A 15,411-nucleotide genomic window follows, 5' to 3' on the forward strand; every position below is an offset into this window, starting at 1 on the left:
GGGGAGGAGAGAGACACTGTCAGCACCGTGTAGTGGGGGGAGGAGAGAGACACTGTGAGCACCGTGTAGTGGGGGGAGGAGAGAGACACTGTGAGCACCGTGTAGTGGGGGGAGGAGAGAGACACTGTGAGCACCGTGTAATGGGGGGAGGAGAGAGACACTGTGAGCACCGTGTAGTGGGGGGAGGAGAGAGACACTGAGCACCGTGTAGTGGGGGGAGGAGAGAGACACTGTGAGCACCGTGTAGTGGGGGGAGGAGAGAGACACTGTGAGCACCGTGTAGTGGGGGGGGAGAGAGACACTGTTAGCACTGTGTAGTGGGGGGAGAGAGACACTGTGAGCACCGTGTAGTGGGGGGAGGAGAGACACTGTGAGCACCGTGTAGTGGGGGGAGAGAGACACTGTGAGCACCGTGCAGTGGGGGGAGGAGAGAGACACTGAGCACCGTGTAGTGGGGGGGAGAGAGAGACACTGTGAGCACCGTGTAGTGGGGGGGGAGAGAGACACTGTGAGCACCGTGTAGTGGGGGGGGAGAGAGACACTGTGAGCACCGTGTAGTGGGGGGAGGAGAGACACTGTGAGCACCGTGTAGTGGGGGGAGAGAGACACTGTGAGCACCGTGTAGTGGGGGGAGGAGAGAGACACTGTGAGCACCCTGCAGTGGGGGAGGAGAGAGACACTGTGAGCACCGTGTAGTGGGGGAGGAGAGAGACACTGTGAGCACCGTGTAGTGGGGGGAGGAGAGAGACACTGTGAGCACCGTGTAGTGGGGAGGAGAGAGACACTGTGAGCACCGTGTAGTGGGGGGAGGAGAGACACTGTGAGCACCGTGTAGTGGGGGGAGGAGAGAGACACTGTGAGCACCGTGTAGTGGGGGGAGGAGAGAGACACTGTGAGCACCGTGTAGTGGGGGGAGGAGAGAGACACTGTGAGCACCGTGTAGTGGGGGGAGGAGAGAGACACTGTGAGCACCGTGTAGTGGGGGGGGGGGGGAGACACTGTGAGCACCGTGTAGTGGGGGGGGAGAGAGACACTGTGAGCACCATGTAGTGGGGGGAGAGAGAGACACTATGAGCACCGTGTAGTGGGGGAGGAGAGAGAGACACTGTGAGCACCGTGTAGTGGGGGGAGGAGAGAGACACTGTGAGCACCGTGTAGTGGGGGGAGGAGAGAGACACTGTGAGCACCGTGTAGTGGGGGGAGGAGAGAGACACTGTGAGCACCGTGTAGTGGGGGAGGAGAGAGAGACACTGTGAGCACCATGTAGTGGGGGGAGGAGAGAGACACTGTGAGCACCGTGTAGTGGGGGGAGGAGAGAGACACTGTGAGCACCGTGTAGTGGGGGGGGGGGGAGACACTGTGAGCACCGTGTAGTGGGGGGGGAGAGAGACACTGTGAGCACCGTGTAGTGGGGGGAGGAGAGAGACATTGTGAGCACCGTGTAGTGGGGGGGGGGTAGAGACACTGTGAGCACCGTGTAGTGGGGGGAGGGAGACACTGTGAGCTCCGTGTAGTGGGGGGGGGAGAGAGACACTGTGAGCACCGTGTAGTGGGGGGAGGAGAGAGACATTGTGAGCACCGTGTAGTGGGGGGGGGGAGAGAGACACTGTGAGCACCGTGTAGTGGGGGGAGGAGAGAGACACTGTGAGCACCGTGTAGTGGGGGGAGGAGAGAGACACTGTGAGCACCGTGTAGTGGGGGTAGGAGAGAGACACTGTGAGCACCGTGTAGTGGGGGGAGGGAGAGAGACACTGTGAGCACCGTGTAGTGGGGGGAGGAGAGAGACACTGTGAGCACCGTGTAGTGGGGGGAGGAGAGAGACACTGTGAGCACCGTGTAGTGGGGGGAGGAGAGAGACACTGTGAGCACCGTGTAGTGGGGGGAGGAGAGAGACACTGTGAGCACCGTGTAGTGGGGGGAGGAGAGAGACACTGTGAGCACCGTGTAGTGGGGGGAGGAGAGAGACACTGTGAGCACCGTGTAGTGGGGTGAGGAGAGAGACACTGTGAGCACCGTGTAGTGGGGTTGGGGGGGGAGAGAGACACTGTGAGCACCGTGTAGTGGGGGGAGAGAGACACTGTGAGCACCGTGTAGTGGGGGGAGGAGAGAGACACTGTGAGCACCGTGTAGTGGGGGGAGGAGAGAGACACTGTGAGCACTGTGTAGTGGGGGGAGGAGAGAGACACTGTGAGCACCGTGTAGTGGAGGGAGGAGAGAGACACTGTGAGCACCGTGTAGTGGGGGGAGGAGAGAGACACTGTGAGCACCGTGTAGTGGGGGGAGGAGAGAGACACTGTGAGCACCGTGTAGTGGGGGGAGGAGAGAGATACTGTGAGCACCGTGTAGTCGGGGGAGGAGAGAGACACTGTGAGCACCGTGTAGTGGGGGGAGGAGAGAGACACTGTGAGCACCGTGTAGTGGGGGGAGAGAGACACTGTCAGCATCGTGTAGTCGGGGGGGGGAGAGACACTGTGAGCACCGTGTAGTCGGGGGAGGAGAGAGACACTGTGAGCACCGTGTAGTGCGGGGAGGAGGGAGACACTGTGAGCACCGTGTAGTGGGGGGAGAGAGAGACACTGTGAGCACCGTGTAGTGGGGGGAGGAGAGAGACACTGTCAGCACCGTGTAGTGGGGGGTTGGGAGGGAGACACTGTGAGCACCGTGTAGTGGGGGGGAGGAGTGAGACACTGTGAGCACCGTGTAGTGGGGGGGAGGAGAGAGACACTGTGAGCACCGTGTAGTGGGGGGGAGAGAGACACTGTGAGCACCGTGTAGTGGGGGGAGAGAGACACTGTGAGCACCGTGTAGTGGGGGGAGGAGAGAGACACTGTGAGCACCGTGTAGTGGGGGGAGGAGAGAGACCCTGTGAGCACCGTGTAGTGGGGGGAGGACAGAGACACTGTGAGCACCGTGTAGTGGGGGGAGGAGAGAGACCCTGTGAGCACCGTGTAGTGGGGGGGAGAGAGACACCGTGAGCACCGTGTAGTGGGGGGAGGAGAGACACTGTGAGCACCGTGTAGTGGGGGGAGAGAGAGACTCTGTGAGCACCGTGTAGTGGGGGGAGGAGAGAGACACTGTGAGCACCGTGTAGTGGGGGGAGGAGAGAGACACTGTGAGCACTGTGTAGTGGGGGGAGGAGAGACACTGTGAGCGCCGTGTAGTGGGGGGAGGAGAGAGACACTGAGCACCGTGTAGTGGGGGGAGGAGAGAGACACTGTGAGCACCGTGTAGTGGGGGGAGGAGAGAGACACTGTGAGCACCGTGTAGTGGGGGGAGGAGAGAGACACTGTGAGCACCGTGTAGTGGGGGGAGGAGAGAGACTCTGTGAGCACCGTGTAGTGGGGAAGGAGAGAGACACTGTGAGCACCGTGTAGTGGGGGGAGGAGAGAGACACTGTGAGCACCGTGTAGTGGGGTGGGGGAGAGAGACACTGTGAGCACCGTGTAGTGGGGGGGGGAGAGAGACACTGTGAGCACCGTGTAGTGGGGGGGAGGAGAGAGACACTGTGAGCACCGTGTAGTGGGGGGAGGAGAGAGACACTGTGAGCACCGTGTAGTGGGGGGAGGAGAGAGACACTGTGAGCACCGTGTAGTGGGGGGGGGAGAGAGACACTGTGAGCACCGTGTAGTGGGGGGGGGGGAGAGACACTGTGAGCACCGTGTAGTGGGGGGGAGAGAGAGACACTGTGAGCACCGTGTAGTCGGGGGAGGAGAGAGACACTGAGCACCGTGTAGTGGGGGGAGGAGAGAGACACTGTGAGCACCGTGTAGTGGGGGGAGGAGAGAGACACTGTGAGCACCGTGTAGTGGGGGGAGGAGAGAGACACTGTGAGCACCGTGTAGTGGGGGGGGGAGAGACACTGTGAGCACCGTGTAGTGGGGGGAGGAGAGAGACACTGTGAGCACCGTGTAGTGGGGGGAGGAGAGAGACACTTTGAGCACCGTGTAGTGGGGGGAGGAGAGAGACACTGTGAGCACCGTGTAGTGGGGGGAGGAGAGAGACACTGTGAGCACCGTGTAGTGGGAGGAGAGAGACACTGTGAGCACCGTGTAGTGGGGGGAGGAGAGAGACACTGTGAGCACCGTGTAGTGGGAGGAGAGAGACACTGTGAGCACCGTGTAGTGGGGGGAGGAGAGAGACACTGTGAGCACCGTGTAGTGGGGGGAGGAGAGAGACACTGTGAGCACCGTGCAGTGGGGGGAGGAGAGAGACACTGTGAGCACCGTGTAGTGGGAGGAGGAGAGAGACACTGTGAGCACCGTGTAGTGGGGGGAGGAGAGAGACACTGTGAGCACCGTGTAGTGGGGGGGGGGGGAGAGACACTGTGAGCACCGTGCAGTGTGGGGAGGAGAGAGACACTGTGAGCACCGTGTAGTGGGGGGGGGGAGAGAGACACTGTGAGCACCGTGTAGTGGGGGGAGGAGAGAGACACTGTGAGCACCGTGTAGTGGGGGGAGGAGAGAGACACTGTGAGCACCGTGTAGTGGGGGGAGGAGAGAGACACTGTGAGCACCGTGTAGTGGGGGGGGAGAGAGACACTGTGTGCACCGTGTAGTGGGGGGAGGAGAGAGACTCTGTGAGCACCGTGTAGTGGGGGGAGGAGAGAGACACTGTGAGCACCGTGTAGTGGGGGGGGAGAGAGACACTGTGAGCACCGTGCAGTGGGGGGAGGAGAGAGACACTGTGAGCACCATGTAGTGGGGGGAGGAGAGAGACACTGTGAGCACCGTGTAGTGGGGGGAGGAGAGAGACACTGTGAGCACCGTGTAGTGGGGGGGGGGAGAGAGAGACACTGTGAGCATCGTGTAGTGGGGGGAGGAGAGAGACACTGTGAGCATCGTGTAGTGGGGGGAGGAGAGAGACACTGTGAGCACCGTGTAGTGCGGGGGGGAGAGAGACACTGTGAGCACCGTGTAGTGGGGGGAGGAGAGCGACACTGTGAGCACCGTGTAGTGGGGGGGAGGAGAGAGACACTGTGAGCGCCGTGTAGCGGGGGGAGGAGAGAGACACTGTGAGCACCGTGTAGTGGGGGGAGGAGAGAGACACTGTGAGCACCGTGTAGTCGGGGAGGAGAGAGACACTGTGAGCACCGTGTAGTGGGGCGGGGGATCACTACGACGCCCTGAAATGCCAAGAGCTGACCATAAAGAAGAATACCCTCAGTCAATTAGTCCTGGGACTCAGTGAAGTAACTACTAACAATACTAACAATAACCAGCCCCAGGACAGTGACAGGGTAACACAAAGAATTCGACCCAACACAATCGTCGCTAAGCAAAAGGAAAAATATCTGACATATTGGGCAGAAACAACAAAAACCCAAAGCAAACTCAATTGCTACTTGGCCCTAAACAGACAATACAACATAGCTGATTACCTGACCATGGTAAAGGATAACAAACTGAGAAGAACCTTGACAAGGTACAGACTTAGCGAACATAGCCTAGCGATCGAAAAAGGCAGACACAGGCAGACCAGGCTGCCAAGAGAGGACAGGATATGCTCTCACTGCAGTCAGGGAGTGGTGGAGACAGAGATGCACTTCCTCACAGCTTGTGGAAAATATCAGGGCATCAGGGAGAATTTCTACCAAAAATTCTCACAAATATGCCCTGATTTCAGAAATCTGAATGACAACCAAAAACTCCCATTCCTACTGGGAGAGGAGAGAAGCTGTATAACACTGGCGGCGCACTATGTTACAGCTTGCCATGAACAGAGGGACAACCAGTAAACTAAGAAAAAAATATATATAAACAATGCGAATGTATATTTATACACTCAGGGATATACCTGTTTATACACTGTATGAATAGAACTGCGTTTATGTGCTAAACCATAAATGTATTTTGATGCTTTGGCAACATAAGATGTAACTTATCATGCCAATAAAGCGATTTAAATTGTAAATTGAGAGACACTGTGAGCACCGTGTAGTGGGGGGAGGAGAGAGACACTGTGAGCACCGTGTAGTGGGGGGAGGAGAGAGACACTGTGAGCACCGTGTAGTGGGGGGAGGAGAGACACTGTGAGCACCGTGTAGTGGGGGGAGGAGAGAGACACTGTGAGCACCGTGTAGTGGGGGGAGGAGAGAGACACTGTGAGCACCGTGTAGTGGGGGATGAGAGAGACACTGTGAGCACCGTGTAGTGTGGGGAGGAGAGAGACACTGTGAGCACCGTGTAGTGGGGGAGGAGAGAGACACTGTGAGCACCGTGTAGTGTGGGGAGGAGAGAGACACTGTGAGCACCGTGTAGTGGGGGATGAGAGAGACACTGTGAGCACCGTGTAGTGGGGGGAGGAGAGAGACACTGTGAGCACCGTGTAGTGGGGGGAGGAGAGAGGACACTGTGAGCACCGTGTAGTGGGGGATGAGAGAGACACTGTGAGCACCGTGTAGTGGGGGGGAGGAGAGAGACACTGAGCACCGTGTAGTGGGGGGAGGAGAGAGACTCTGTGAGCACCGTGTAGTGGGGGGAGGAGAGAGACACTGTGAGCACCGTGTAGTGGGGGGGGGGGCGGAGAGAGACACTGTGAGCACCGTGTAGTGGGGGTAGGAGAGAGACACTGTGAGCACCGTGTAGTGGGGGGAGGAGAGAGACACTGTGAGCACCGTGTAGTGGGGGGAGGGAGAGAGACACTGTGAGCACCGTGTAGTGGGGGGAGGAGAGAGACACTGTGAGCACCGTGTAGTGGGGGGGGAGAGACACTGTGAGCACCGTGTAGTGGGGGGGGGGAGAGACACTGTGAGCACCGTGTAGTGGGGGGGGGGAGAGACACTGTGAGCACCGTGTAGTGGGGGGAGGAGAGAGACACTGTGAACACCGTGTAGTGGGGGGGGGGAGAGAGACACTGTGAGCACCGTGTAGTGGGGGGAGGAGAGAGACACTGTGAGCACCGTGTAGTGGGGGGAGGAGAGAGACACTGTGAGCACCGTGTAGTGGGGGGGAGGAGAGAGACACTGTGAGCACCGTGTAGTGGGGGGAGGAGAGAGACACTGTGAGCACCGTGTAGTGGGGGGAGGAGAGAGACACTGTGAGCACCGTGTAGTGGGGGGAGAAGAGAGAAACTGTGAGCACCGTGTAGTGGGGGGAGGAGAGAGACACTGTGAGCACCGTGTAGTGGGGGGAGGAGAGAGACACTGTGAGCACCGTGTAGTGGGGGGGAGGAGAGAGACACTGTGAGCACTGTGTAGTGGGGGGAGGAGAGAGACACTGTGAGCACCGTGTAGTGGGGGGGGGAGAGAGACACTGTGAGCACCGTGTAGTGGTGGGAGGAGAGAGACACTGTGAGCACCGTGTAGTGGGGGGAGGAGAGAGACACTGTGAGCACCGTGTAGTGGGGGGAGGAGAGAGACACTGTGAGCACCGTGTAGTGGGGGGAGGAGAGAGACACTGTGAGCACCGTGTAGTGGGGGGGAGGAGAGAGACACTCTGAGCACCGTGTAGTGGGGGGGACACTGTGAGCACCATGTAGTGGGGGGGAGGAGAGAGACACTGTGAGCACCGTGTAGTGGGGGGGGGGGGGAAGAGAGACACTGTGAGCACCGTGTAGTGGGGGGAGGAGAGAGACACTGAGCACCGTGTAGTGGGGGAGGAGAGAGACACTGTGAGCACCGTGTAGTGGGGGGAGGAGAGAGACACTGTGAGCACCGTGTAGTGGGGGGGAGGAGAGAGACACTGTGAGCACCGTGTAGTGGTGGGGAGGAGAGACACTGAGCATCGTGTAGTGGGGGGAGGAGAGAGACACTGTGAGCACCGTGTAGTGGGGGGAGGAGAGACACTGAGCACCGTGTAGTCGGGGGGGGAGAGAGACACTTTGAGCACCGTGTAGTGGGGGGGAAGAGACACTGTGAGCACCGTGTAGTGGGGGAGGAGAGAGACACTGTGAGCACCGTGTAGTGGGGAGGAGAGAGACACTGTGAGCACCGTGTAGTGGGGGGAGGAGAGAGACACTGTGAGCACCGTGTAGTGGGGGGAGGGAGAGAGACACTGTGAGCACCGTGTAGTGGGGGGAGGAGAGAGACACTGTGAGCGCCGTGTAGTGGGGGGAGGAGAGAGACACTGTGAGCACCGTGTAGTGGGGGGGGGAGAGAGACACTGTGAGCACCGTGTAGTGGGGGGAGGAGAGAGACACTGAGCACCGTGTAGTGGGGGGGGGGAGAGAGACACTGTGAGCACCGTGTAGTGGGGGGAGGAGAGAGACACTGATCACCGTGTAGTGGGGGGGGAGAGAGACACTGTGAGCACCGTGTAGTGGGGGGAGGAGAGAGACACTGTGAGCACCGTGTAGTGGGGCGGGGGAGGAGAGACACTGTGAGCACCGTGTAGTGGGGGGAGGAGAGAGAGACACTGTGAGCACCGTGTAGTGGGGGGAGGAGACACTGTGAGCACCGTGTAGTGGGGGGAGGAGAGAGAGACACTGTGAGCACCGTGTAGTGGGGGAGGAGAGAGAGACACTGTGAGCACCGTGTAGTGGGGGGAGGAGAGAGACACTGTGAGCACCGTGTAGTGGGGGGAGGAGAAAGACACTGTGAGCACCGTGTAGTGGGGGGAGGAGAGAGACACTGTGAGCACCGTGTAGTGGGGGAGGAGAGAGACACTGTGAGCACCGTGTAGTGGGGGGAGGAGAGAGACACTGTGAGCACCGTGTAGTGGGGGGAGGGAGAGACACTGTGAGCACTGTGTAGTGGGGGAGGAGAGAGACACTGTGAGCACCGTGTAGTGGGGGGGGGAGAGAGACACTGTGAGCACCGTGTAGTGGGGCGGGGAGAGAGACACTGTGAGCACCGTGTAGTGGGGGGAGGAGAGAGACACTGTGAGCACCGTGTAGTGGGGGGAGGAGAGAGACAGTGTGAGCACCGTGTAGTGGGGGAGGAGAGAGACACTGTGAGCACCGTGTAGTGGGGGAGGAGAGAGACACTGTGAGCACCGTGTAGTGGGGGGAGGAGAGAGACACTGTGAGCACCGTGTAGTGGGGGGAGGAGAGAGACACTGTGAGCACCGTGTAGTGGGGGGAGGAGAGAGACACTGTGAGCACCGTGTAGTGGGGGAGGAGAGAGACACTGTGAGCACCGTGTAGTGGGGGGAGGAGAGAGACACTGAGCACCGTGTAGTGGGGGGAGGAGAGAGACACTGTGAGCACCGTGTAGTGGGGGGAGGAGAGAGACACTGTGAGCACCGTGTAGTGGGGGGAGGAGAGAGACACTGTGAGCACCGTGTCGTGGGGGGGAAGAGAGACACTGTGAGCACCGTGTAGTGGGGGGGGGAGAGAGACACTGTGAGCACCGTGTAGTGGGGGGGGGAGAGAGACACTGTGAGCACCGTGTAGTGGGGGGGGGAGAGAGACACTGTGAGCACCGTGTAGTGGGGGAGACAATTTTCCTTTGAAACGATTTTCATGCAAGAGACGTCCACATAATTTTTTCATGTGAATAAATTCTCACATTGTCATTAAAAATCAGGCTCAAGGGGAAATAAGCTTGGTGTTGCTGCATACATTTGCCTAATTAAGAAACTGCATTCACTACACTGGCTCCACATAAGGTGGCAAACTGCCCCTTAATGAGCCTCTTAATTTCAGTTTATTTGCAAAGAAGGAATATCCAGAGAGTTTTTTCTCAGATATTGCCTGTCCCTAGAATGCACTTGACCTCCGATCATTCCTTCCTATGATTTCTGACAGTCGCCTGTGGATAATGTAGGGTTGCCAATCTCACAGGATTGACTTGGAGTCTCCAGGAATGAAATATTAAACTCCCGGTAGCTGCTGCAATCGGAGGGGCGTTGGAAAAAAAATGTGTTTATGCTTCATTTTCTTTGAATGCATTTGTTTATTAGTTATAAAAATATTGGCGATGGGAAGGAAAGGCTGTTTGACTGACAGTCAAAGATCATCCAATCGAGGACTGAAGCGTCTGTCCGCTATACAATTGGCAGTGGGAAGGAGGGGTGCCACCAGGATGGACGTGTTTGTCGACCAATGACAGGAGCGTGGGAGGTCATGTGATGAAACCCCCAGGAATACGGCCAACCAGAGTTGGCAACACTAGGGCAGCGCTGTGAGGAAGAGCCTCAAGTGCAGGATCTCATCCGTTCCTGCCGATTGGCTGCTCTTTGTTAAGATCGCTCTCAGGATGGTGCTTTGACCAAAACGAATCAAAGGTCACCAAGTGAAGCAGGTGAAACTACTGTCTTGTGGCGGAGCCACTAAAGGACTCAGATCGTTTGTATATAATTCCCTTTAACAACATGTTAGCTACAGCCTGAGTCTGTATCTTTATTTATACTGTTTACTTGTACAGAGCGGGATTACTTTAACAGCGCGGGTAAACGCGATGACGTCACGCCGTTCATCACGTGATCCCCCACTGGCGGGAAGAATGTGATGACGTCATGACATCAACCACGGGACCGCCCTAGTCAGTCCTCGTGGAGCCTCCGAACTGAACAGACCTACACTCGATGTTCTCCTGTAGTTACTCGTTTAAACCTGTTAGTTCCCATTAAACTTCATTTTGTTTGATCGCCTGAATGGACCTCAGTCTTTGGATAGGAACTAAACATTCCTACATTGATGACCCCGACTTTTGCGAACAGTTTTCGCAGAAGATACTCAACATGGAAGCGAACGCCGTTACCTTGAAGCTACCGCAGCTCTGGGAGCAACAACCAGCCGCGTGGTTCATACAGGCTGAAGCCCAGTTTGCCATCAGGGACATCGTTGCGGATCAGACCCGTTATTATTACGTGGTCTCCGCCCTCGACAGCGCCACAGCCTCGCGGATCATCAGCCTACTCGATAGTCCGCATACTGATCGCAAGTATGACACGTTAAAGGCGCGGTTGATGCAGGTCTTCGGGCTCACGAAGTCGGAGCGCGCTCGCCGGCTGCTCGCTATGCCCGGCCTCGGGGACTCCAAGCCGTCCGAGCTCATGAGCCAGATGCTCACGCTCCTCGGTTCCGAACCGGAATGCTTCCTCTTCAGGGAGCTATTCCTCAGCCTACTCCCGGAGCAAGTTCAGGCTGCCCTAGCCAGGTCCGAAGTCACAGACTGCGCGGAACTTGCTGCCGAAGCGGACAAGATTTTCGCGGTGACACAGCAGTACTGCGCTGCCACGAGTCGCCCATCCCCCACAGACGCTGCTCCAGCTCCTCAATCAGCGGGATTGTGCTTCTACCACGCCCGTTTTGGCGCAAAAGCAAGATACTGCCTCCCTCCCTGCAGTTTTTTGCTCAAAAAAAAACAGCTACAGCCACCCTGGCAAAAGAGGACCGGGTCTAACGAGAGCCCCGCGGCCGCAATGGCCATCGGAAATTTGGGGAAGCTTTTCTTCATCACCGACTCCCTATCTGGTCGACGTTTCCTTTGCGACACCGGGGCGCATTGTAGCATCCTACCTGCGTCAAATCTCGATATACTAGCTGGGGGCCACGGCCCCGCCCTCGCGGCGGCTAATGGCGCGGCCATTCGGACCTTCGGAAGGCGGCGGGTCCAGGTGTGTTTTGGCGGCCAGCGCTTCCACTGGGAATTCATCAGGCCATCCTTGGGGCGGATTTTTTGTGCGCCAATGGCCTCCTGGTCGATGTCAGGCACCGCCGGTTGCTCAATGCGGCCACGTTCCACTCCATCCCGTGCCACCGCGGTAACGCCATGCCGCGCACTGTCTCCTGTGCGTTCTCACCTCCAGACAACTTCACTCGCCTTCTCGGAGAGTTCCCGGATCTGACCAGGCCCACTTTCTCCTCCTCAGCCACTAAACATGGTGTAGAACATCACATCACCACTACCGGCCCCCCGGTTTACACACGGGCCCGACGACTCGAACCCGGCAAGCTCGCGGCTGTGAAAGCGGAGTTCGACACGTTGGAGTGGCTGGGGATTATTCGCCGGTCGAATAGTTCCTGGTCTTCACCTCTCCACATTGTTCCGAAACCCGGCGGCGGATGGCGACCATGCGGCGACTACCAACGCCTGAATGACGCCACTACTCCTGATCGGTACCCAATCCCGCAATTTCAAGATTTCTCGGCCCATTTGGCGGGAATTACCTTTTTTTCAAAAGTCGACCTCGTCCGTGGTTACCACCAGGTCCCCGTGCACCTTCAAGACGTCCCAAAAACCGCAGTCATCACTGTAATGTATGTACCTTTAAGGGGGAGAACTACTTTTTACAGCTCCTGTATCCTGTAGTACCGGCAGTGACCACACCTGTATATAAACCCTGAGTGGTGCTCTGTACAGTCAGTTGCAGTTTGAACCCTCATTCAGTAAACGCCTGTTGATCGATCCCTGCAGTCTTTGTCTGATTATTGAAGGACACCACATTAAGATACCCGGATCTAACATTGGCGACGAGAAGATTCGAACCTACCTGACCTCCCAGGGATTCGCTCCTGGAGAACAGTGGAAGGAGGTCGAGTCCAGAAGCACGGGCATCGCAGGGGAGGCTGTCGAGAGCCAGGCTTGGCCTTCCAGCCACGGTGGTCCAGCGAAACGGGCTGGCAATAGGTACTGCGCAGACCCTTCCTGGACAGCGGCGGCTAGAGCCGACCGAGCGACACAGAAAGGGCCGCGCAGCCGGTGTTCGGGACCGAGCGGCGTCAACGGGGGAGAGGCGAGAGAGAGCAGAGCGCAGCCGGTGTTCAAGGGCCGGGCAGCGTCAACGAGAGAGAGCAGAGCGCAGCCGGTGTTCGGGACCGAGCGGTGTAAAGTCTGTGGGTTGTATAGCGAAGTAATACACAGACTACAAGAGTAACTTAAACAGGACTTTACTATTCGAAGGTCAGGGCGAATCTGCCCAATAAATTCTGCCACAGCACTTATATACCGGTGTGGTCACCGTCGGTATTACAGTATACAGCAGCCAGGATAAAGTAGTGCCACACCTAAAATAGTTCTCTTAAAGGTGGACGGTTACATACAATAGTTCTCTTAAAGGTAGAACAGTTACATACACTACAATCCTCCCTTTTTAGCTTACAACATACTTATTCCCCATTAACATAACATCATAACATATCCAACTTCATGTTACAACAGTTCACAGAGGTAGTCTCTGCGGAAACAGTTCACAGATTCAGTCTCTGCGGGAAACAGTTCACAGATTCAGTCTCTGAACTTCTTGACTCGGTCCGGACCACGCCTCCGTGGTGTAGTCGGGTCACCTTGCTAGAGGGACTCATCCCATAGTCCTTCCCTAGACTTAACAGCTTTACTTCCATCACTTCTGAACCAGCATTGCTGACTTTTTTAAAACAAACAAAAAAAAACAGTTGGATTGCCTTGGGAAATTTTCCTACTTTCCAACTGATTTGGCTCCGTTCGGGGGACCACGTGTGTGATCGGGTAGAAGTAATAATGGTTCAGATGGTTATCATCTTCTGCTTCGTCTTTTCCTTTTTTGCTTCTTGGAGACTCTCGGGGCTCCATTGTCAGCTGCCAGCTGTAACGCCACCATCTCCCTATGTTCCTTAGACTTTAAGTGATTCGTCCTGATTTCGGCACTTTGGGAGTTCTCGGCACAAGCTGGGCAGACCAGGTCCTCGTAATATTCAGTGTCACTCAACAGATCATGGTAATATTCGGTGTCGTCCTGAGCTAGGCCAGCGAGAGGGTCTTCTATTTCCTCCTTACCCGGCTGGACGTTAGCCGACTTTTGTTCCAAATCCCGACATCTGTCCTGAAGAGACTTCATCATGCGTTCAGATTCATCCCGCTTTTTCTGGGCTTCCTGCAAGTCTTTTACTAATGACCTCATTTGTGATTTCAATACTTCAACTTCATTCGGAGATTGATTGATCGGACTATTCAATCCCTCTACTGAAGTAGCTGTTTCAGTATTCTGTTGTTCTACATTGCTGTGTGTCAGCGTACTTTTGGCATCCAAGGGCTGTTCTGCTGCAGACTTCTCAGTCTGGGTTGCCACCTCAGCTCTTCCAATGACTTTTGAGAGCTCCCTTCCCTTTGAAGATTGAGGCTCGTATTTAAGTTTTTCCCATTTTAGAGTTTTATCCCTCAGCATATGAATGAGTTGGCTGACTGTTAACTCTTCTGCCATCATCCCTTTTCCATTAACTACAGGGCTGTTTATAACCTTGCCCTGGAGGAGTTGGCTGACTGTTAACTCTTCTGTCCTCATCCCTTTTCCATTAGCTGCAGGGCTGTTTAGAACCTTGTCCTGGGGCTCCTTTGCTGCTTCTACTTCGCCATCATCCGCAGCCCCCATCATTCGAATTTCCACAAATGAATCGTCCGGTGATGCTGCACCCAACTTCAGTAGGAGCTCGGAAGTCATGTCGACCAACTCAGCTTTTTCTGCCTGCAACCTGCTAACCAGCGCCTTCAGTTGCGGCACATCTTGTTCCACCGGATTGGAGCACGCCCCTTCAGAAGCCGAATCAGCTTTGATTCGTTTGGCCTCCTCGTGCAGACGGTTTGTGTGCTCCTGCTCCCTTTTCTTCCCCAGCTGCTTCTGTTGTCTTTCCAGATTCTCCCATTCGGTATCATAGAACTTTTTCATTGCTTTCATCTCTTGCTCGAGACGGCAATTCAATTGTTCTAATTGCTGTCGTAATCTGAAATAAGTTTGCGTTCGAGCTCGATGTTCCTCAGTAATATATATGTCTGTAACTTGAACAGACTCAGAATTCTCTGTCAAGCTATGTTGTTGTTGTTCAGAGGAATTCTGTTCTGAAGCTTTGTTCTCCTCTGGAGCATAAGCCTTTATGCCCACATTCGTTCTACCAACCTTAGTCAGCAAGTTCATTTTAGACTTGTCTTTCATGCTTGGGCTGGTCTTATCGTCATCCGTTTCAGAGTCTGAGCTGATTGTCTGCCCCGAGTCCTCACTCGTTATTGCTTTGAGGTAGTGCCATTCCACGTCTATTTTCTTGATCCACTCCCGTCCTAGAAGTGGTGGTCCTCCCTCAGGTAGTATGTATAAGTCCATTCCGGGGTGTTCTTTGCCCGTCTCTCACCTTGACTCTTATCTTTCCCATGGGGTATACTTTATGCCCCGTGTATGTCTGCAATACGAACTTGGTATCTCTCAAGGGTATATGTGAGAATAGCCGGTTGTAATCCCTTCGATTTATGACTGATAGGGCTGATCCAGTGTCCAATTCCATTCTCACTTGGACTCCGGCTATTTTTAGCATGACCGAGATAGTTTGTAGGTCAGCTTCCTTACTCACATTATGAATTCTCAGACTACCCAGTTCCTGGCCGCTTGGGTCTGAATCCGAATTCTGTTCATCTGAACTCTTCTCAACCACCTTGTGTACTTTGTTGTACTTTTCCTGTGATGGCTTTTTTTTTTGTTTGTTGGTCTTCTTCCCTGACCGGCATACTTTGGCTATGTGACCCAGTTTGCCACATTTCCTACAGTCCTGGTTTTTAAACCAGCATTG

Source organism: Somniosus microcephalus, chromosome 31 (genome assembly GCF_052327205.1).
Source record: "Somniosus microcephalus isolate GS21.2 chromosome 31, FLI_Smic_1.0, whole genome shotgun sequence".
Lineage (NCBI taxonomy): Eukaryota > Metazoa > Chordata > Chondrichthyes > Squaliformes > Somniosidae > Somniosus > Somniosus microcephalus.